We start from the raw sequence: 22,005 nt of genomic DNA on the forward strand, positions 1-22,005 counted from the left end.
CCTTCAAATGTTACTCCGTTGAATTTTGTTTTTTAACACCAGAGACTGCAAGTATCTTTCAGGTAGAAAACCCTAGTGGGATAAGGAGGTACCCACCTTACCTCATCCTACTATTTTGCCAAGATAAAGGCCTTTTTGGAAAACCAGGGGACACAAAGTATCCTATTGTTTTATTACCCATGATCCCACCAAATAAAGTATGGTAGCCAAAAAAAAAAAAAAAAGAAAAGAAAAAAGGAAACGAAAGAAGGAAAGAAAGGAAGAGAGGAAGGAAGGAAAGAAGAAAAAAGAAAATCAGGGGAAAGGTTACAAGACTTCTGGGTAAAAAGTTCCTTTAGAAGTTCATTTTTGGCCACGCTCTTTACTTTTGCAAACGCATTGGGCAACCTCATCATTCAGGAGGGGCGGTTGTTGGAGAAATGTCATAGGGCCTGACTTGAGTGTTTATGTGTGGGAGTTCCACTTTGTGTATCCAGCTCAAATTCCAGGAAGGAAAGCTGCCATTACTCAATGGAATTCTATTAACATGTTAAGCCTAGCCTTCGGCTTCGGAGGGTAAAGTAAATCATAAACCAGTGTGCAGTAGATGCTACTGCAGCACTCCCTGCGCTGGCAGGTTTTTTTTTTTTTTCACTTTTTATTTATTTATTTATTTATTTTTGGTGACTCCTTGGTATAAAGATTGGGAAGCAGTCAGAAAGAGATGCCCTTGAAAGATGTACGCCATGTATCTCTGTGAAGCACCTCCTTTCCTCCTTTTTGTCTGTTCTCACTGACTCCATCCTCAGGTCCAAGCCTAACGCAGACAATCAAGGAGTAAAACCAGCAGGCCATCAAGGAGTAAAACCATGAGACACCGTGAAAAGCAGCCATTTAGGGGATCCTTAAGGCTCTCTGTGGCTCAAACCAGTTAAGTCTTTATCTTCAGAATCATGACTAATTTAGAAAAGTTTGCAAGGCCTCCTGACTCACATCTTCCTTGGGCAGATAATGTTCATGGCCTGAGGCCCCGAAGCTCGGGTCCATGGGCCCGACGGAGGAAGTCAAAGGAAGTCACAGGATTCCTCGTGTTCGCTAGCCATCAGAGGCCAGGGACAGAGCCCAGGGATGGAGCCCAGCATCCTCTTCTTTTTGTCCAGAACAATTAGCATCTGTGCCAGGATATTTCTTCATTGTCGTATCACCCCCCAGTGGAGTGGGGAACCATCTAGCCCTCCTCAGAAGGAAGTACGTTGATTCAAATCGAAGGTGGCCAATAAACATAAAGAGGAACCTCGGAAGCCAAAGAAAGTGATGGGCTTTCATGAAGGGGTCTCAAGGAAGGAGAGGAGGGAAGACTCCAAGAGTGGGGAGGGTGTCCTAACTAGGCAGTCAACCTCAACTTAGTGACTAATTGTATTCATGAGCACACTGTTTTTTTTTTTTTTTTAACCTCCAGCTGGTGAAGCCGCCAGGTTCTTTACCAGCCCCTCACTGGCACCCTCACCCCACCCTCACTCCACCCCCGCCCCACTCCCATCCCATCAGCCACCTGGTCTCTGCTGCAGGGTGGGAACTCCCAGAGCGCAGGGGTCGGGGCAATCACCCCATTAGCCATGCCCTTGGGACAGTTTGGGTCACTGCCCTTTCAGAAAGGCCAACCTAACAGAGGGGGAAGGGGTGGAGAGAGAGCTAGAGAAGACCGTAGAAAGTGATTAAGGGCACTGGAGGGGGAGGGGCTGCCATATGGCAGAGAGGAGGCATGATTTAAAAGATGAGCTGCCCTTCAATCAGAAAGGCGGGGCACGGGTCGGGAGGAGATGCCTTAGAAAGCTGTAAAAATCACCAAAAGCCTCGTGGAGCGGACAAGGAATTCCAAAAGAGAGAGAAAAGAAAAAGTCAGGCTCCCCTTTAGGTTTAGGAGGCGAATTTAAGGCGAATGGAGGGAAGCCTGATTTTACACAGTGGGGAGGAAATTTCGACAATCCATTATCATGAGAAATGGCCCAAGCTGGCAATTAAGTCACATCCCCCAAGCGCCAAAGAAAGATTCACACTTAACAAACCCACGATGGATTATTACAGGAAAGGGGGTGCCATTTAAAAAGGCCTCCTTCTACCCACCCGCGGAAGCCCCTATGAGAGCTAAGACCCCTGGACGGAAGAAGGGGGCTGGCCTAGCCTTTTCCAAATTCTTAGGTTCTTAGGCAAAACAGCGATGATCTTCCACTGGAGAGGAATCTAGCAACTGAAAACTAAAGTTTTTCCAAATAAAATTTCTCCAATTTGCCAGGTTATAAATAACTTGGAGCCATAAACATCAGTTATACAAACATCCTGGCCTAGGTTGTAAAAGTAATTAGTCTGGGCCTAACATGAACATGAAATTAGACTCCAAGACCTAGAAAGTGGAAACAAGTGGAAATCTTCAACACACTTGACTTTTGCTCAAGTGGGGGGGAAGGATCGGGGCAATTACCTGGCTCGTTGGAAAACTCCACGGGCAAATGTGAACAAGGCCGATTCAGAAGCTGAGCTGTCCTCCTCGGGACATTGTCATTTCTACAGGTCACAGGCTGGTGAGGAGCAGATGGGAAGACGAGAGAGAGTTGTGTTCTCACCTTGCCTCTGTCTTTGTCTCTGTCCCTTTTACACACACACACACACACACACACACACACTCATACACATTCAGTGCTTAGCATGCAGGAATAATGTGAGCCAATATTCAGTGAGGGGCTGACTACTTAACAAAATTCACCCTTGTCACAGGTAATCCCAGAAATATGTCAACCAGTCAACCAGATGGCAGTCAAACTTCAAAATGATACATACAAGATGTTTATCATGCCTTTTTAGGTTGACTGCATTCTAACGCCTTTTAGGTGTTACAGAAGAATTTGAGTATTTTCCTGGGGAGCTTTTAGACTAAGACATTTTTTTTTTAAGTAGCTGCCAAAGGAGCCATTAAAAATGGATGGATAGTTTGGGGTGATTTTTACGGAACTGGCAGGGAGCCTGTTGAAAGGTCAACTTTACTTTGCTCTTCAGATTTATAGCCAAAGGCAATGCCATTACCTTTGCTGGGGCAAAACCAGCTGGTTTCAGTGACTGAGGCCAAGCCAGCTATTAGGAACAATGCCTGAACATTGTTGCTGCTCTTGGGGAGGAAGAAAATGTCCTCTAGCCTTCTAGGGTCTTCTGGATAGCCTAAGAATTAAGTTGACATGAGACAGAGTAAGAGGGGGAAATGGAACAAAAGTTTAGTAAGATGCATACATGGGAGAGACCTAGAAAAGCTGAGCATCCTTACAAATGAAGCTTTCCATTACAAATGTCAATGTTTCTTTCTTCCTCTCACATGCAGAAGTTCCCAGGCCAGAGATCAAACCCACACCACAGCAGATAACATCAGGTCCTTAACCCACTGAGCCACCAGGGAACTCCTAAATGTTTCTTTTTAAGAACTACTCTTGGTTTTCAAAACACTTCCCAAGTCTACTGTTTCTCAGAAAGTAACCAGTTTAACATAATATGCCAAAGAGATATATTTTAGGGTGCCAAATTCTGCTCCTCTATGCTGAGAAAATAGAGTTTTTATTAAGAATTCCAGGGAGCCAAGAGGTTTCTGGGTGATGTACAAATCACAGAAGAAAAATCTACTTTTTCCAGGCCAAATGTTGCCTCTCCAATGATGTAATAAAATCAACAGGCCATGAGGTCTTTGTTCTCTTCAAGCTGCTTTAAATTGTCCATTAAAGATCTAATACTGTGGAGTTTCTGTCGTGGCACAGTGGTTAACGAATCCGACTAGGAACCATGAGGTCGTGGGTTCAGTCCCTGACCTTGCTCAGTGTAGTAAGGATCCTGAGTTGCCTCGAGCTGTGGTGTAGGTTGCAGATGCGGCTCGGATCCCACGTTGCTGTGGCTCTGGCGTAGGCTGGCAGCTACAGCTCTGATTGGACCCCTAGTCTGAGAACCTCCATATGCTGCAGGTGCGGGCCTAGAAAAAGGCAAAAAGACAAAAAAAAAAAAAAAAAAAAAAAGATCTAATACCGTATTTATCAGAAACATCTTTGGATCAAAGCTGTTAAGAAGCTGCTCTCTAGGTACTTTCTCTCTCCAGAAGAGAGTCCTCGTTCTTCACGAATGTTCCCAGGCTAGGGGTCCAATCAGAGCTGCCAGCCTACACCACAGCCACAGCAACACTGAATCCCAGCCGCATCTGTACCCTACGCCACAGTTCACGGCAGGGCTGGATGGATCCTCCACCCACTGACCAAGGCCAGGGATCCAACCCACACCCTCATGGCTACTAGTCGGATTCGTTTCCACTGAGCCACAACAGGAACTCCTCCCTGGGACTTCTCGAAGCCAGCCAGTGTAATCAACAGAGCAGGACCCTATGGGGCCTTGCCGGAACAGACGCCTCCCCTATGTCCTCTGGGGTAGTTCCTCTCTAAGGTACCTAGATGATAGTATCTGATGCGCATCTCCTGAGCTGCTTTACAGATGCTCAAGCCCTCATCAAATGGAAGACGTTACCTACTTGATGATCGTGAGCATGTAGCCCCCAGATCATCGGGCACCTAAGGACTGATCACCATCAATCAATCAATCAGAGAACTGTGCACCAGCCAATCACATACTCTGGGATGCCCCTCCTTCACCTGGCCTTTAAAAATGCTTTTTGCTGAAACCCTGCAAGGAGTTTGGGGTTGTAGAGCACGGGCCACCCATCCTCCTTGTATTGGTGCCTTTACAATAAATGCTAAATTTTCCTTCACCACAACCCCATGTCAGTTAGATTGGCTTTACTGTGAATGGGCGAGTGGACCCAAGTTTGGTTAACACCAGCACTTTGCATTACCTGGAGCTCTGTATGTACCAGAAAATGCATTTTTGTTAACTTCATGTCTTTGCATCTGTTCCTGACATCCTTATCATTAGTAACGTGGATCCTTAAATTTTAAAAATATATGGAGTTCCCGTCGTGGCACAGTGGTTAACGAATCCGACTAGGAACCATGAGGTTGCGGGTTCGATCCCTGGCCTTGCTCAGTGGGTTAAGGATCCAGCATTGCTGCGAGCTATGCTGTAGGTCCAACACACATGGCTCGGATCCCACGTTGTTGTGGCTGTGGCATAGGTCCACAGCTATAGCTCCGATGAGACCCCTAGCCTGAGAACCTCCATATGCCACGAGTGTGGCCCTAGAAAAGGCAAAAAGACAAATATATATATATATATATATATGTGTGTGTTATTACATATTAGTTGTGCAAAAAATAGGTACACACACACACACAAAGGTACAACAAAAGCATAAAGAAGAAAATTCTAGGAGTTCCCTGGTGGCTTAGTGGGTTAAGGATCAAGCATTGTCACTGCTATGGCATGGAAATGTCCACATGCTGTGGGCAGGGCCAAAAAATTTCTAAATAGCTGCACATTCACCCCTCCATGATTACCACCACGTACCAGGCAGTGGTCTTAATTTTTCCAAAATTACCAACTATGCCCTTTCTGCTTCTTTTGTCCATGGGGTGGTAAGACCCCTAATGTCATCTCAATCTGATCCGTAATATTTTAGTAACTTCTGGTCATGAAAACAGGCCCATTTTTCTTCTTACTTGTTCCATTCGTTTTGCAACTTTAACCTTCTATTTGATTCTAAGCTCGCCTCTTGCTCACTCTCTTCCAAGGGCTCCCTGTCCTGCCCTCTTTCTGGTGCTTACCCTTCTAGGGTTGGGATTAGAAGAAGAAAGAGAGAAAATAATTGACTGCTGTGGATGCTACCACTTGATACCACCCCTCAGCAAGCCTGCAGTTGGGTCCCTGGCATCTTCCAGCTGGTGATCCTTCTCTGCATTCCTCTGATGCATATTATGCCTCTTGACTCCATGCTGTACGTGCGTGCGCGCGTGCGTGCATGCATGCGTGTGTGTGTGTGTGTGTGTGTGTGTGTGTGTGTGTGTGTGTGTCTTGGGGGAACTGTAGCTCCCAATCTCTTCCAAGGCCCTGGCTCCCATACCTGTTGGGAAGAAGCGATTCAAGAAAGTATATTTGCTTCCTCTTCACCTGGCAGCCCCATCTCTCTTTAGATTCCACAGGTCTTAATTCCTCTCCGGGGGCACCAGGCCTGGCCCACAAAACAAACATCTAAGCACTGTGCTTCTCTGCGGCCTCCCTCCAGTGGTGTGCTGGAGCCAGCTCATCCCCCCTCACAAAAGTGGCTTGTTGCATTTTCAGAAAATATGTTAGCCAGTTGACGGCATGCTGGTAGCTTGAAACCGGTCATGGTGGAGGTGTTTACACTCCGGAGATGCCTCCAGTGGGCTATTAAACATTCACCGGCATACCATTGCCTCCTTTCCGCCAAGGGGAGGGGAGGTGGGAAGTGGGGAAAGTCTCTCTCCATCACTGCAGTTCCCCAAAGCAACCTCTGTTTTCCTTTCCATTCAACTCTAGGTGGGTGGCAAGAATGGAAGGGTTGATAGGACCAGTTCAGCTGAAACGGGACTTCTATTAAGTTGTCCTGTGGGAGGCGGCTGGCCTCAGCAACCGGGACCATTACATTGTTTTCATAAAGGCTGCCTGCCACTTCATTGTATCATTACACCATGATTTTTGCAATCAGTCTCATTTTAGACATTTAGATTATCTCTAATTTTTCACTATGTTATACAATCATGTAAAGAACGTACTTGTACAGAAATCTTTGTGTTTGCCCTCCATAAATGTTGGCTGTTGTTATGATGATCATGATGGTGATGATGATGATTGGTTTTTTTGTCTTTTTTAGGGCCGCACCCACAGCATACGGAGGTTCCCTGGCTAGGGGTCAAATTAGAGCTGTAGCCACCGGCCTACATCACAGCCACAGCAACGCAGGATCTGAGCTGCACCTGAGACCTACACCACAGCTCACAGCAATGCTGGATCCTTAACTCCCTGAGCGGGGCCAGGGATAGAACCTGCGTCCTCATGGATACTACTCAGATCCGTTTTCTGCTGAGCCATGACAGGAACTCCCAAAGATGATGATTTTGTTTTGTTTCGTTTTGTCTTTTTGCCTTTTCTAGGGCCGTTTCCCATGGCATATGGAGGTTCCCAGGCTAGGAGTCCAATCAGAGATATAGCTGTGGGCCTACACCAGAGCCACAGCAACGTGGGATCCGAGCCGCATCTGCGACCTACACCACAGCTCACGGCAATGCCGGATCCTTCACCCACTGAGCAAGGCCAGGGATTGAACCCGCAACCTCATGGTTCCTAGTCGGATTCGTTAACCACAGCGCCACGACGGGAACTCCAGATGATGATTTTTTTTTTTTTTTTTTTTTGCCATTTCTTGGGCCGCTCCCGCCCACGGCATGTGGAGGTTCCCAGCCTAGGGGTCGAATGGGAGCTATAGCTGTGGGCCTGCGCCAGAGCCACAGCAACACCGGATCCTTTACCCACTGAGCAAGGCCAGGGATCGAACCCGCAACCTCATGGTTCCTAGTCGGATTCATTAACCACTGTGCCACGAGGGGAACTCCAGATGATGATTTTGAAGTGGAGTTATCAGGCTCAGCTCAGAGCAAGAGTGATAATAAAGAGCCCCTCCCCCTCTCTCTTTCCCATCAACATCATTAATGCTGGCAGTCAGGCTACTTACCACAACCACCCCCTCCCACCCCACCCAAGGAAGGAAATTCAAAACTTCCTTTCTGGGGAATTTGATTGGCCTAAAAGACCCACAAATACTGATATACAAATGAAATGGCCAGGTGCACCTAAGGATATAAGACCCACCACACACACACACACACACACACACACACACACACACACACACACACACAGCTTTTCAGTTGCCTCACTCCTAAATACAAACGAATAATTAAAGATAATCAAATGCTGGAGAAAAAATATCTTTAATAGAAAAAAAGAAACTAAAACAAACATTGAAAAAGAAACTGGGGAGAAATAGAAACAATGCAGGGAGCAGAAGGAGCCATAAGATAAACCCTGTAATTAAGATTTTCAGAGAGGAGTTCCCATCGCGGCGCGGCGGAAACGAATCCAACTAGGAACCATGAGGTCATGGGTTCGATCCCTGGCCTCACTCAGTGGGTTAAGGATCCGGCGTTGCCGTGAGCTATGGTGTAGGTCACAGACACGGCTCAGATCCCACGCTGCTGTGGCTCTGGCGTAGGCCGGTGGCTACCACTTCAGATTCGACGCCTAGCCTGGGAACTACCATGTGCCGAGGGTGTGGCCCTAAAAAGACAAAAAGACCAAAAAAGAACGAGCTCTTAAAAAGTCGAACGACTAGAGTAGAATTGTTTTTAATTCAGCAGAAAGAACGTATATTTTAAAAATCTCTAGAGTGCAGAATTAAATGGCTATGAGGTTAGGAAATAAAGACAGGATATAAGAATTAAAGAACCATTATCCATTGTGAGCTCCCAGAGAGAGAAGAGGGGAAAAATGGAGCCGAAATAATCGAACAGAATAATGGAAGTATATCCCCCAGCAGAAGGAAATGAGTTACCTAAGGGCTAAGTATCCAGTACAATGACTATAAGACACATGCTGAGGCACATGGTCATAAAATTTCAGAATTTGAAGGATAACCTCTTCAAAAAATTACCTCCCATGAACACTTTGCAGGAAGCCATTGGAGTGTGTGCATCACCATGACAAGGGAGTGGCCAGAAGATGACATGGGATCCAGGAAACAAAGGGTCCAACACAAGAGACTGATGACAAAAAGTCCCAGGATGAAGGTAAAGGGAAGACAGCCATGCTGTAGGCTAGAGACAGGTAGATGGAAGGTTCTGAGAGGATGTCTCCATAAAAAAAAAAAAATCAGATTATCTGATGTGTTGACTTTATTGAGAAGAGTATTAGATCATTTGGGGAAGTCTGGGGTTGGATTAGTAATGATAACCATATAAAAACTAAGTGAGTGAGGAGTTCCCACTGTGGCCCAGCAGTAATGAGCCTGACTAGTATCCATGAGAATGTGGGTTCGATCCCTGGCCTCACTCAGTGGGTCAAGGACCCGGAGTTGCCATGAGCTGTGGTGTAGGTCGCAGATGTGGCTCGGATCTGGTGCTGCTGTGGCTGTGGCGTAGATCAGTAGCTGTAGCTCTGATTCAACCCCTAGCCTGGGAAAAATCCCCTATGCCACAGGTGTGGCCCTAAAAAGACCAGAAAAAAAAAAAAAAAACTGAGTGAACTAAAAGGAAACTATTATCAACTCCAAGCCAAACAGGACATTTGTATATGTGTATGTTGCAGGGGGGAGGGTTGAAAGGGAACAAAATCATGATAATTCATATAGAAAGGGAAATAGAAAATGCTTAAAATTAAAACATCAAGAGAGAGCAGTATCAACTGTAAGTCAGGAACTGAAATACCAAAGCAAACCCCCAAACCAACCAAGAGAAGTGAGAGTGGTTCCCTCTTAAAAGAAGGACACAGGAAATGGGAAGTGTGGAGATTTCTGGGTTTGTTTTTTCTTTTCAATACCAGGACTCCTGGTACTATCCATTCAACTATGTGCACGGATTGCTTGGACAATACTAGTAACTGCTGAGAAGGGTTTCTGTGGGGTTTAAAGAACAGAATGCAAGTAAAGCTCGCAGCGTAGCCCTTGGAGTGTACGTGTTATTGAAAGTCCTTGTTACATAATAGGCACGAAAACTGTTTAAAGTGCCAAGTTGTTATAACACCAGCTACAGAGAGCTGTAATCAGGAAGGTCAATCAGCCGTATAGTGTGTTCAAAGTCATGTGATTCTTGGTGTCTCAGACACTTTGGAACTTTAAGGCTACTTCCTATCTTCTACTCACACGCAAAATGGAGAGCTTTTACTTCCGCTATTCCATCTCCTCCACTGCTGGGAGCCAAGAAAGAGATCTACGTTTGGGCACCTCTGACATCTAGCCCCAGATGTGAGGTGAGGAACAGCACAATAAATGCCGTGGCTTTCTTTTGTAGAGCCCACGAGACCTGGTTTCTTTAAAGGAAAAAAAAAATCTCAGGCTGGATGGACTTTTCTCCAGCATCGCAAAGGTACTGGTGCCTCTAGCCCTGAAGACAATGACTCTCCCTGCTACTGGAGCCATCAGGTCTCTGGACTCTCAGGCAAAGAGAATGGAAGCTGAATGAACAGCTTAAGAATATCGTAGGGTCTTCACATCTGGAAGTGTAGCTGGGGAAGTTTTATTCTCCCAGACTCCCCCCAGCTTGAAAGCGTCTAACTCTGTTTTCTTTGTTGTTTGGGTTTTTTCTTCCTCCCATTTAATTGCACACTAGAACCATGTTTTGAGACAGTCTGATTTTGATTAAAGGTCTCGTCACACCATAGTCAGGATAACTTTTTTTCTTTTTAGGGCCGCACCTGCAGCACATGGAAGTTCTCAGGCTAGGGGTTGAATTGGAGCAGCAGCTGCCAGCCTATATCACAGCCACAAGGCCAGATCTGACACCACAGCTCATGGCAAAGTCTGATCCTTAACCCACTGAGCAAGGCTAGGGATCAAACCCGGATCCTCATGGATACCAGTCGGGTTTGGGTTCATTACCACTGAGCCACAATAGGAATTCCAGGATAACCTTTCTCGTACCACAACCTAGTAGAAAGTTGGTAGAATAAAAGAGAGAGCCTAGGTCGTGTGGTGTCTGATAAAAGCCCTGACTCTGGGTCAGATGAACCTGGGTTTGCCTCAATTTTATCATTTCACTGTCACATTAAGCAAGCTGCTTAACCTCCATATGCCTTAATTTCTCAACTAGCAAGTGGGAATGACAACATCCATTCTCTAAGATTCTCACAAGAGCTAAATCACCTCACACGGCACTTGGGGCATAGTAAGCACTTTGGAAAACGCTAAGCACTCATCTATTCATCATGCCTTCTCGGGAAGAGAACCTGCTCCTTTCCAGATGAGATCTGGAAATCGAAAAGTTACTTAAGCCTACAGTTTCCACTTTATCATCCAAACTGGAAATACACCAAATCTAAAGGAATCCCCAAACTTATCAAACATACTTTTCATTTCTCCAACCGGGTCAAAGGAAAATGGCTTTCAAAAATTCATCTATGAGTGGATAAGCCATGAGATCCTGCTGCATGTACAGCGAGGGAACTATGTCTAATCACTTGTGATAGAACATGATGGAGGATAATGTGAGAAAAAAATGTATATATATACATGTATAACTGGGTCACTTTACAGCAGAAATTGACAGAGCATTGTAAATCAACTGTAATAAAAAAAATTAAATAAATAAATAAATTCATCCGTGGTTGGTCACTGTTCCTCTAGCGCCTACTAGCGGCAAAATGCATGAAATGCCTCCACATTTCTCAGATTTTTGTTAACCCTAAATTTGAGGTGGGAGATAAGTCTTTAAACTGTCCTGGTGGTGGGTTTGTTTTTTAAACGGCGACTCAAATCAGGGTGCCACATAATTTAGGTGCGTTTGTCTGTAAAACTCTTGTCTGTGAACGTGCTTTAGATGGGGATTCTCTCTGTAGACAGAGATAAAAATACAAGATGACCTTAGAAAGAAGTGACAAAAGTGTCAGCAGTTGCAACTTCAGAAAGTGCCAGGCTGCATCCATGGGATCCACACAAGGGCTGTGAAACTCAGATGGCACATTGGCCCCCACAGCTCATGAATGACCGATGCAGGAAAGAATATTTTATAGCCTGTACTTAAGGACTTCTGAGAAGAGCCAAATTGTATTAATTATTCAGCAAATTATTTTTATATTTTATTTTTTATTTATTTTTATTTTTGTCTTTTTGCCTTTTCTAAGGCCATTCCCGCGGCATATGGAGGTTCCCAGGCTAGGGGTCTAATCGAAGCTGTAGCCACCAGCCTACACCAGAGCCACAGTAACACAGGATCCGAGCCGCGTCTGCAACCTACACCACAGCTCACGGCAACGCCAGATCCTTAACCCACTGAGCAAGGCCAGGGATCGAACCGGCAACCTTATGGTTCCTAGTCGGATTCGTTAATCACTGAGCAATGACGGGAACGCCTTTATATTTTGTTTTAAAACAAAGTCACTTACTTTGGCTCTAACTGAATGCTTGAGAAAGATTTCAAAGAGGTCGAAACATTTTCAATTAAAAGACAATCACAAAACCTAATTTGGATCACCAGACAACATCCAGTCAGAGGAAAAAGAAAAGGAGATTTATTATTCCAGTGGCATAAGTAATTCACTGTGTAAAAATTCTATTAAATTTTTAATCAAGAAGAATGACCCCCCCATGTTGCTTCATGTATGTCTCTATTTCTTCCTTCTAGTATTTTCCTTCCTTGTGTCTGTCTCTATATCTCTTGCCACTCCTTTTCCTACACATCCCTCAAACCAATTCTGCTTTATTTCACAAGAGCTGGGTTTAGGAGTCGGAGTCCAAGTTTCCTGAGATACCACCCCCACATACCACTTAATTAAAATCATTACTAAATAGTAGATTCCAGAAAATGTGACTAAATCAGCAAAGTTGCCATGGTTTCAGAGGGAGGGAGTTGCCTTTCTTGGCTAGTGAAATAGATTCCCAAACGAGCCGGATTTTGCTTTCCCTTTGTCTATTAGACAATGTGGTTTACCCCATACTCACTGCAGCTGCCATAGTGCCTAGACCCCTCCATGTGCCACTGGTGTGGCCCTAAAAGACAAAAATGACAAAAAAAAAGTACCAGTAAGTAGTGTCCTGTACCCATCGCTTGCTGAGCACAGAACGCAGTAGAGAGTTTTAATGAGGCACAGAAGACACATTTTAGCACTGGGGATTGCCTGGGAAAATCTTTTTTTTTTTTTTTTTTTGTCTTTTTAGGGCCACACCCATGGCACATGGAGGTTCCCAGGCTAGGAGTAGAATCAGAGCTGTAGCTGCCAGCCTACACCACAGCCACAGCAACGCCAGATCCGAGCCGCGTCTGCAACCTACACCACAGCTCATGGCAACGCCAGATCCCCGACCAACTGATTGAGGCCAGGGATCGAACCCAAGTCCTCATGGATACCAGTAGGATTCGTTATCCACTGAACCACGATGGGAACTCCATGTCTGGGAAAACCTTCAATTAATGAACTAACTTCTGTTGTTACTGGTTTTGCCATTTAAAGTATGAGCCTGCCAAAGCCCTACCAAAATGCCCTGCTACTCTGCCTGCCATGGATCATAATGATGCCACACACAACTAAAACAGGAAAGACCAACATAGAAACAGATCCTAGGTCTCCCAAATACATTGGAGAGAAAAAAAAAAAAAAAGGCCTAGAGGATAGAAAGGTATAAAACTTACCTGTTGTAAAAAAATCAAAGCTTCCTCATGAAAGATAACATCTTGAGCAGAAATTCTCTCTTCACTGTCTTCTGAGTGTTTGGTATCCTCACCCATGGTCAGGAAAGTTCTGGAAACCAATGCAAGTGAACAAGCATGTGATCTCGATTTGCACTCTCTTAGTTTAAGGAAAAGTAGCAGCTTCTGAAATGATGGAGGAATGCTGGGACCAGGTTCAGCCCATTTGGGGCTGAGAAGTTACCCAGTTGTAGGGAAGTGCGGAGGTCAGCCCACTTTCCTAGAACTTCTGCAGCATCTCAACTGCTATTTAAAACAAGAGCAAGCAGAGTTCCTGTGGTGGTGCAGTGGTTAACGAATTCTACTAGGAACCATGAGGATTCGGGTTCGATCCCTGGCCTTGCTCAGTGGGTTGAGGATCTGGCGTTGCCGTGAGCTGTGGTGTAGACCGCACACACACACAAGAGCAAGATCCTGAAGGGCTTTCTGAACTCTCAGAGAATCACCCATGCTTAGTAGAACATTAATGTTAAATATTCTTTATTGCCTCTCTATTCTTTTTTTTTTTTTTTTGTCGTTTTAGGGCCACACCTGTAGCGTATGGAAGTTCCCAGGCTAGGGGTCACATTGGAGCTACAGCTGCCGGCCTATACCACAGCCACAGCAACGTGGGGATCTGAGCAGCATCTGTGGCCTACACCCCAGCTCACGGCAATGCCGGATCCTTAACCCACTGATTGGGGCCAGGGATCGAACCCGCGTCCCCATGCATACTAGTCGGTTTCGTTACTGCAGAGCTACAACAGGAACTCCAGCCTTTCTATTCTTTTTAAGTTGGTAATTGTCATTCAGGACACAAGCAGTGCCAAGCTTACAAATAGAGCCGGTTCCAAAAAATGTCTTAGTAAATAGTAATTTTGAACTCAGATCCTATTTTCCCAGGAATCAATGACATAAATGATGACTAGGTTCCAAGTTCAGCCCACAAGAGCTTATTCAACCTTTCATGTTGGTGAAATGCTGAATCTCAGCCAAAGAAAACTGCAGAAAGTGGTTGCAGCAAAACCAATAATTAAATCAAGCAGAACGAAAATTGAATAATTATTTTTCTTTTTTTTTTTCCCCTCAAATGGTAATGCTTGAAGAACAGCAAGTCTAATTATAGAAGGATGAGGAAATAGGTGATTTTTGTAGAAACTTAAATGGGGAAGCTTCTGGGCTTTTTGAGGGGCAATGGCACTTGCCAACCTTCATGCCGTATTGTGTTTTGTCATTCACCTGCCTGTAGGATGTTCAGAGCGAGGTTCATGGTACCACGAATTGACCCAATTCTTTGTTAGAGCAGCTAAACGAGATGACATAAGTGAAGGAGTCTTGCACAGCACCAGGTCCGGAGCCTGGGCAGGTGGAACACAATTCCTGTACACTGTGTGGCTCCGAGCTATGGAACAGATAAGAAGTCTGGATTTGGGCAGCATTTCACAAACCTCAGGGTTTAACCTCATCAAAGGCATTAGTGGCATCTTTTTTTTTTTTTTTCAATGTCTATGGGTGAAGTCAATATTTAAAAGTGCTTAAAACTGGGAGATCCCTTCAGGGCTCAGCGGGAATGAATCCGACTAGTATCCATGAGGACGCGGGTTCGATCCCAGATCTCAAACAAGTGGGTTGGGGATCCGGCGTTGCCATGAGCTGTGGTGTGGGTCGCAGACGTGGCTCAGACCCTGTGTGGCTGTGGCTGTGGCCTAGGCCAGCAGCTGTAGCTCGGATTCAACCCCTAGCCTGGGAACCTCCAGGGTGCAGCCCTAAAAAGGCAAAAAAAAAAAAAAAAGTGTTTAAAATTGTTCCCTTAAAATGAGAACAATTTGATAACCTCAAGGACATAGCTAATGAGCCCACGTGGCAGTTAGTGGATCTTGAACAACAATGGATCCAACCCATTGCTGAGCTAATCTATCACTTCGCTACTCGCTGTAGGCGAGCCTGGTGGTTTCATCATTTTATGGTTTTAAATTATTTTTGTTTATAGTCGTGTATTGTTCCATTTATGCCTACAGTGGGTTGCTGGCTAATAGACAAGAAGCTTAAGAAAGACTGCCCTTAAAAGACAAAAAAAAAAAAAAGAAAGACTGCCCTTGAAATATAAGTGAATAAGGATGATAAGAATGACAGCAATTTTGAAAATGTGTCCTTTATGAGCTAATGGTGTTCCGCCCAAATTCATATATTGAAGCCCTAACCCCGTCAGAAGGCAACTATATTTGGAGACAAGGTCTTTTCAAGAGATAATTAAATTAAAATGAGGCCACTAGGGTGGCCCCTAGTCCAATAGGATGGGTATCCTTATAAAAAGAGGAAATTGGGACACAGAAAGAGACGGTCATCTGAAGACACAGGTAGAAAATGACCATCCACAAGCCAAGGAGAAGGACTCAGAATTCAATCCTGCCAACACCTTGATCTTAGACTTTTAGCCCTCAGAACTGTGACACAATAAATGTCTGTTGTTGAAGCCACCAGTGTATGGCACTTTGTTTTGACAGCCCTAGTCAACTAATACATTGTTTGAAGCTGTTCTTTTTTACTAGATTCTTTTTTTTTTTTTTTTTTTGGTCTTTTTGCCTTTTCTTGGGCTGCTTCCGCGGCATATGGAGGTTCCCAGGCTAGGGGTCAAATCGGAGCTGTAGCTGCCAGCCTACACCAGAGACACAGCAACGCAGGATCTGAGCCGCGTCTGCGACTTACACCACAGCTCATGACAACGCCGGATCGTTAACCCACTGAGCAAGGGCAGGGATCGAACCCGCAACCTCATGGTTCTTAGTTGGATTCATTAACCACTGAGCCACGACGGGAACTCCAAGATTCTTAAGTGACAACATCTGATCCAAAAAATTTACCTAGTACATGAAGCTATCTCTCAGACTTCAAAAATCAATAGCGAAACTGAAAGTATAGTGACAATTATAGGCAATTGGGCTCTACATTTATTGAGGAAAATATTAAACACATTTGCTATGTAGGTGTGGAGAAATAACAGCACAATTTTCTAATGTCATCACTTAGAAACACAATGCGAAAAGTATGTAAATAAGTGAATGCATTTTTATAGTACAAAAAGTAAGAATGTCAAACTGCATGAAAGCAGTTTCTATTTTTTGATGCCTCAGACATAGTTAAATTGCTTTTGACATTTTAATATACAGTCTCCAAACATTCTACTGTAACGTCGAGTTTAAAAGCATTTGTCAATAAGTCATGTTTTGCATACTTTAAACAGCATTCATCCCACAAGTAAGGTACATCATTTTCCTGTATTTTGAATAATAGTAAATAGTGCTTTATAATATGATCTTCATGTGGAGTTCCCATCATGGTGCAGCAGAAACGAATCTGACTAGGAACCATGAGGTTGAGGGTTCGATCCCTGACCTTGCTCAGCAGGTTAAGGATCCTGCGTTACTGCGAGCTGTGGTGTAGGCCACAGACGTGGCTCAGATCCTAAGTTGCTGTGGCTGTGGCTATGGCGGGTGGCTACAGCTCCGATTGGACCCCTAGCCTGGGAACTGCCAAATGCCGCGGGTACAGCCCTAAAAAGACAAATATATATGAAATCTTTGTGGTAGGAAACCTCTGAAATGCCCCCAGTGAGCCGTGCGTCCTGGTATTCAGATGCTCATGTAATCCATTCCCCTTGAGTGTGGGCTGCACCCAATGACTTGTTTCTAACAGAGTGTGGCCAACATGATGGGATTTCACTTCCAAGGTCAGGCTTCAAAAAGGGTCTGGCTTTTGCCTTGCTTACTCTCGCTGCATTTCTGTCTCTGTTTCTGTTTCAGCCCCTGTCTCTGTCTCCCTCTCTCTCCCCCTCCCCTCTGTCTCTCTTCCTTGCTCACACTGAAGGAAGCCAGCTTCCTTGTGGGGTGCTGTGAGTTGCCTTATGAAAAGATCCACTTGGCAAGGAACTGATATCTCTGGCCAACAGTCAGAATCCTTCTAACAATCATGTGGGTGAGTTGGGAAGCAGACTCTCCTCTTTTTGAGCTTTCAAAGAAGACCACAGGCCATGGCCAAGGCCTTGATTGCAATCTTGTGAGCGACCCTGAGCCAGAGGCCACCAATCAATCCAGGCCCAGATCCCTAACCCACAGACACTGTAAAATAACAATTTTTTTTTTTTTTTGGTCTTTTTAGGACCGCACCCATGGCATATGGAGGTTCCCAGGCTAGGGGTTGAATCGGAGCTATAGCTGCTGGCCTATGCCACAGTCACAGCAATGCCAGATCTGAGCCCGGTCTGTGACCTACGCCACAGCTCACAGCAATGCCGGATCCTTAACCCACTGAGGGAGGCCAGGGATCAAACCTGCATCCTCATGGATACTAGTCGGGTTTGTTAACTACTGAGCCATGATGGAAACTCTTGAAATAACAAATGTTTTAGCTGTTAATTGGGGGATAATTTATTTTGAAGCAATAGATAACTAAAAACAATCTTCAATGATAATAAAAAAAAAATTTTTTTTGGTCTTTTTTTAGGGCTGCACCCGCAACATATGGAGGTTCCCAGGCTAGGGGTCGAATCGGAGCTGTAGCCACCGGCCTATGCCACAGCCACAACAACGCCAGATCAGAGCCGCGTCTGCAACCTACACACAGTTCATGGCAACGCCGGATCCTTAACCCACTGAGCAAGACCAGGGATCGAACCTGCAACCTCATGGTTCCTAGTCGTATTCATTTCCGCTGCACCACGATGGAACTCCCCCCATTTTTTTTTATTTTTATTACATATTGTCACGAGAATGAGAAAATGTTTCAACAATTTCTGAAAGGGATTTAGGAGATTACATATTAGTGTGAAAGGGATATAGAAACTTGTAATCAATTAGGCAATGCCTTTCTTCCCTGGAGAATCTTTGGGTTGAACTGGCGAGGAATGGTTTTACAAAAGGGAGTGATCATTTCCCCTAGACCAGTGTTACCTGGGGGTACTAATGAAAAATGCAGATTTCTGAGGCCTACAGGGAACTACTTAGATCAGAAGATCTAGTGGGCTGGGCCTAGAAATCTGCCCTTTTGTGTGTGTGTTTTTAGGGCCACACCCACGGCATATGGAGGTTCCTAGGCTAGGGGTTGAATCGGAGCTGTAGCCACTGGCCTACACCACAGCCACCGTAACACGGGATCCAAGCTGCGTTTGCAAACTACACCACAGCTCACAGCCATGCCAGATCCTTAACCCACTGCGTAAAGCCAGGGATTGAACCTGTGTCCTTATGGATACTAGTCAGATTTGTTTCCGCTGAGCCACAAGGGGAACTCCTGCAAAGGTTTTTTTTTTGTTTTTTTTTTTTTAAATACATGCTTTAGGGGTATTTAATCAATGTATATTCATAAATATATAAATCTTATAAATTTCACTTCAGAAGCCCATGGATTGTAATTTTCCCTTCTTTCTGGCAACATCCAACCTTGGCCCTCAAAGGAACCCAGCCACCACCTACAGTTCATCTTCACAGCTTTCATGGAGCATAAAGAGAGGTATGTGAATCACAAGAAAGGGAAGCCACATCCGAGTGCCTTTTGAGAGCTTTAGATAAAACGATCCTTCAGATTTGATGTCACTTCCTCGATTTTACAAATCAGGGAGCAAAGAAACATAGGCCAATCTGATTCTAACAATCAGGCCCTTTTTTTACGGGAACTCCTGCACTTTTAACAAGTGCCACCCCACCAAGTGAATCCAATGTTCACTGAAATGTCAGAATTATTGCTGCTCAGGCTGGCCTGGCTCCTTCAGCCTGCCTATGCATCAGACTCATCTCGTGTTTATTCAAACCTCTGTTCTACTCCAGAGTCTCTGAGGATGGCTCACGGAATCTGCATTGTTAAGGCTTCCTAGTTAGTTCTGATGCAGTTTCCTGAGGACCAGTCTGACTAGGCTAGGTAATGTCACTAGGCTAATACATATCACGTCCTTGGCTTGTGCCACCCACCTGTCCTGTCCTAATCCGCTCACTTGGAAAACAGTACTTATACCACGGATCCCGGATCTTATCGGTCCTAGAGGAACCCACTCACACCTCAGTCACATGCACTAGGAGAGAGAACAATGGCCCGGCTTTTGGGGAAAGCTCTTAGGCAACAAGTGACAAAATTCAATAATGGCAGGGTGGGAGTAAAGCATATAAAAGAATGGTCTATATACATCCTACCAGAGTTCTGAAGGCACTCGGGTCTCATGGAACATCGGAGAAGACAAGGGCTCTGTTAGAAGCAGTATCTGAAAATCAATGTTCTCAAGCATGGCATGATGCACCTGTACCAGGCATTTTGGCCTGTTTACTAGTTGGCCCATGGCTGTTTCTTTCTCTACTATATCCTAGTGAGTAGGGTGATGAGATCTGTGACAGCAATAATTTCAAGCACCATTTCTGGACACTTGCTACAGTCAAGTTCTGTGTGAAAGACTTATCATGGGAGTTCCCATCACGATTCGGCAGTAACAAACTCAACTAGTATCCATGAGGATGGATGTTCAATCCCCGACCTTGCTCAGTGGGTTAAGGATCCAGGGTTGCCGTGAGCAGTGGTGTAGGTCGCAGAGGCAGCTTGGATGCCATGTGGCTGTGGCTGTGGTATAGGCCGGCAGCTGTAGCTCCAATCCAACCCCTAGCCTGGGACTTCCATATGCCATGATTGCAGCCCTAAAAAAAAGACAAAAAAAAAAAAAAAAAGAAAAGAAAAGAAAAGAAAAAAAGACTAATCTTGCATCAGCTCATTCTATACTTGCAATAACCTTGTAAACTAAGCATACCTATAGTTTCCATTTTATACATGAGAAAACTAAGGTTCAGAGAGGTTGAGTTAGCTTGCCCCAGGTCACAGAGTTAGAAAGTAGCGGAACTTGGCCTCAAACCCAAGTCTGTCTGACTCCACAGACTGAGACCATAAGCACTAGATTATTTGTATAGACAAGATGGTACCACTTGTCCCCTTTGGCAAAGGCCTTCACCACTGAGGCTACCACCAGCTACAACTGGGGGAGCGTTTTATATATTCTAGCTTCCAGGTTCCCCACAGTAGGGTAGCTGCCCTCAGCTGGATCTCAGCCCTCCTGTAGGCCCGTTAGATAGGAATGGCTCAGTCTCCTAAATCCTGCCTCTTGGGCTGATTATGGGGACAGGATGCAAGGCCCCAGAGTAGCCTCTCAACTCTCCCTGGAGTCCCAAAGGCCCCCATCGCTGGACCTGCTCCCTGGAATAATGACATTCTTGAGACCTCGGGCCATTCAAGTGTAGCAGCATCTGGCTGTGAGATAGCCAAGAATGAATAGTCTTGGGTTCTCCACCTTGGTTAACTATTTGTTCTTGGAACACGCTGAGACTCATAATTAGCTCTGACAGCACCCTAGTGGCCAGGGCCCCCCATCGCCCAGGGGGCACACAAAGCAGGGTGGGCGAGAAGACATTTGCTCTACAGCATCAGTCTGTGGGCAGGTAGCACATCCCTTCTCAGGGTAAGAATGGTTGCTGGTGCCTTTCTCCTGGGCAGGGAAGGAATAACTCCACTGGGCATGGGGAATCCTCTCCCATCTCTGGCCATGACCATGGCACCTTTTCTGTTGGTCAGGGCCACAAAACGAGTGCTGGGTGTCCTGGCTGCAAGGCCCCTGCCCTGCTAGCCAGCCCTCAAGGGCTCCTTGGAAAACTGCTTCTGGGAACCAGGAGATCTGAGAGCCTGTAGGAGAATGTTTCAGGAGTTCTGAGAACACTCATGCTTGGGGAGCAAGAATGTCCACAGCAGCTCACTTCCTGGGCTCTGGAAACAAGCAGGTACAGAGACTGGCTTTAACAGGGATGGGAGAAGAAGCCCCTCTGACTTATGGGATGCAACGGGTCAGATTTGCTCTGACCTGGGCATTAGCCGAGGCTGCACCTACCCATAACCACCCTCTCTGTAGATTCAGAAGCAAAAGCTGAATTAGTCCCATGGATCTAGGGGACTGGCTGACTGCATATAAGAGCCAATGCAGAGTTCCCATTGTGGCTCAGCAGGTTACGAACCCAACTAGTATCCATGAGGATGTGGGTTCGATCCTTGGCCTTGCTCCGTGGGTTAAGGATCCAGTGTTGCCATGAGCTGGGGTGTAGGTCACAGCCACGTCTCGGATCTGGGCTTGCTGTGGCTGTGGCCTAGGTTGGTAATTATAGCTCTGATTCGATCCCTAGCCTGGGAACTTCCATATGCCCTGGGTGTGGCCCTAAAAAGCAACAACAAAAATAAAAAGTCCATGCAAGGGAAGGGGTTCTTGAGACTTGGAGGTAACTGGGGTCTGTCCTACCCCCCTGACCAAGTTCTTAGTAATTGGTTTTGGGACCTCTGGGACTGAACCAAGAAATCATTGGGAGACTAAGGCCATTCTGGAAAGGGCATTCTGAAAACCAGATTAGGTCAAGGGTTGTAAGCCAGGGTCAAGCATCAGAGGGCTAAAACTAAATTGGAGTTTCCTAGGGGCTCTTTGCCAGCTTTGGGGGACCTCAGAGAGGGTACAGCTCACTTTCGGATGGTTATCTTCAGCAGCAGAGAATTCTTTTGGCGCTTTGGGGCCTGGGAGCTAACCTTCGGTTCCCTGATATTCCTCTCTCTTGAGGCCCCGTCATTCATGCTGAAAGCGGCTGGCCATAGCCAGCCATGG

General features: G+C 45.5%; 1 long non-coding RNA gene across 2 annotated transcripts in view; it reads right to left on the reverse strand.

The window, feature by feature from the left end:
- LOC110257796 overlaps positions 637 to 22,005 on the reverse strand; it is a 51,571-nt gene continuing 30,202 nt past the window's right edge. The window contains exons 3-7 of one of the 2 annotated variants that reach the window (XR_002340782.1): positions 13,308 to 13,416; positions 12,620 to 12,667; positions 3,058 to 3,189; positions 2,459 to 2,555; positions 637 to 1,273 (exon numbers count right to left, since the gene is read on the reverse strand). This is a non-coding gene — a long non-coding RNA (uncharacterized LOC110257796). The remainder of the gene's footprint in view (positions 1,274 to 2,458; positions 2,556 to 3,057; positions 3,190 to 12,619; positions 12,668 to 13,307; positions 13,417 to 22,005) is intronic. The other variant, XR_002340783.1, reaches the window with a different exon arrangement.

This window comes from Sus scrofa, chromosome X, assembly GCF_000003025.6.
Source record: "Sus scrofa isolate TJ Tabasco breed Duroc chromosome X, Sscrofa11.1, whole genome shotgun sequence".
Taxonomy (NCBI): domain Eukaryota; kingdom Metazoa; phylum Chordata; class Mammalia; order Artiodactyla; family Suidae; genus Sus; species Sus scrofa.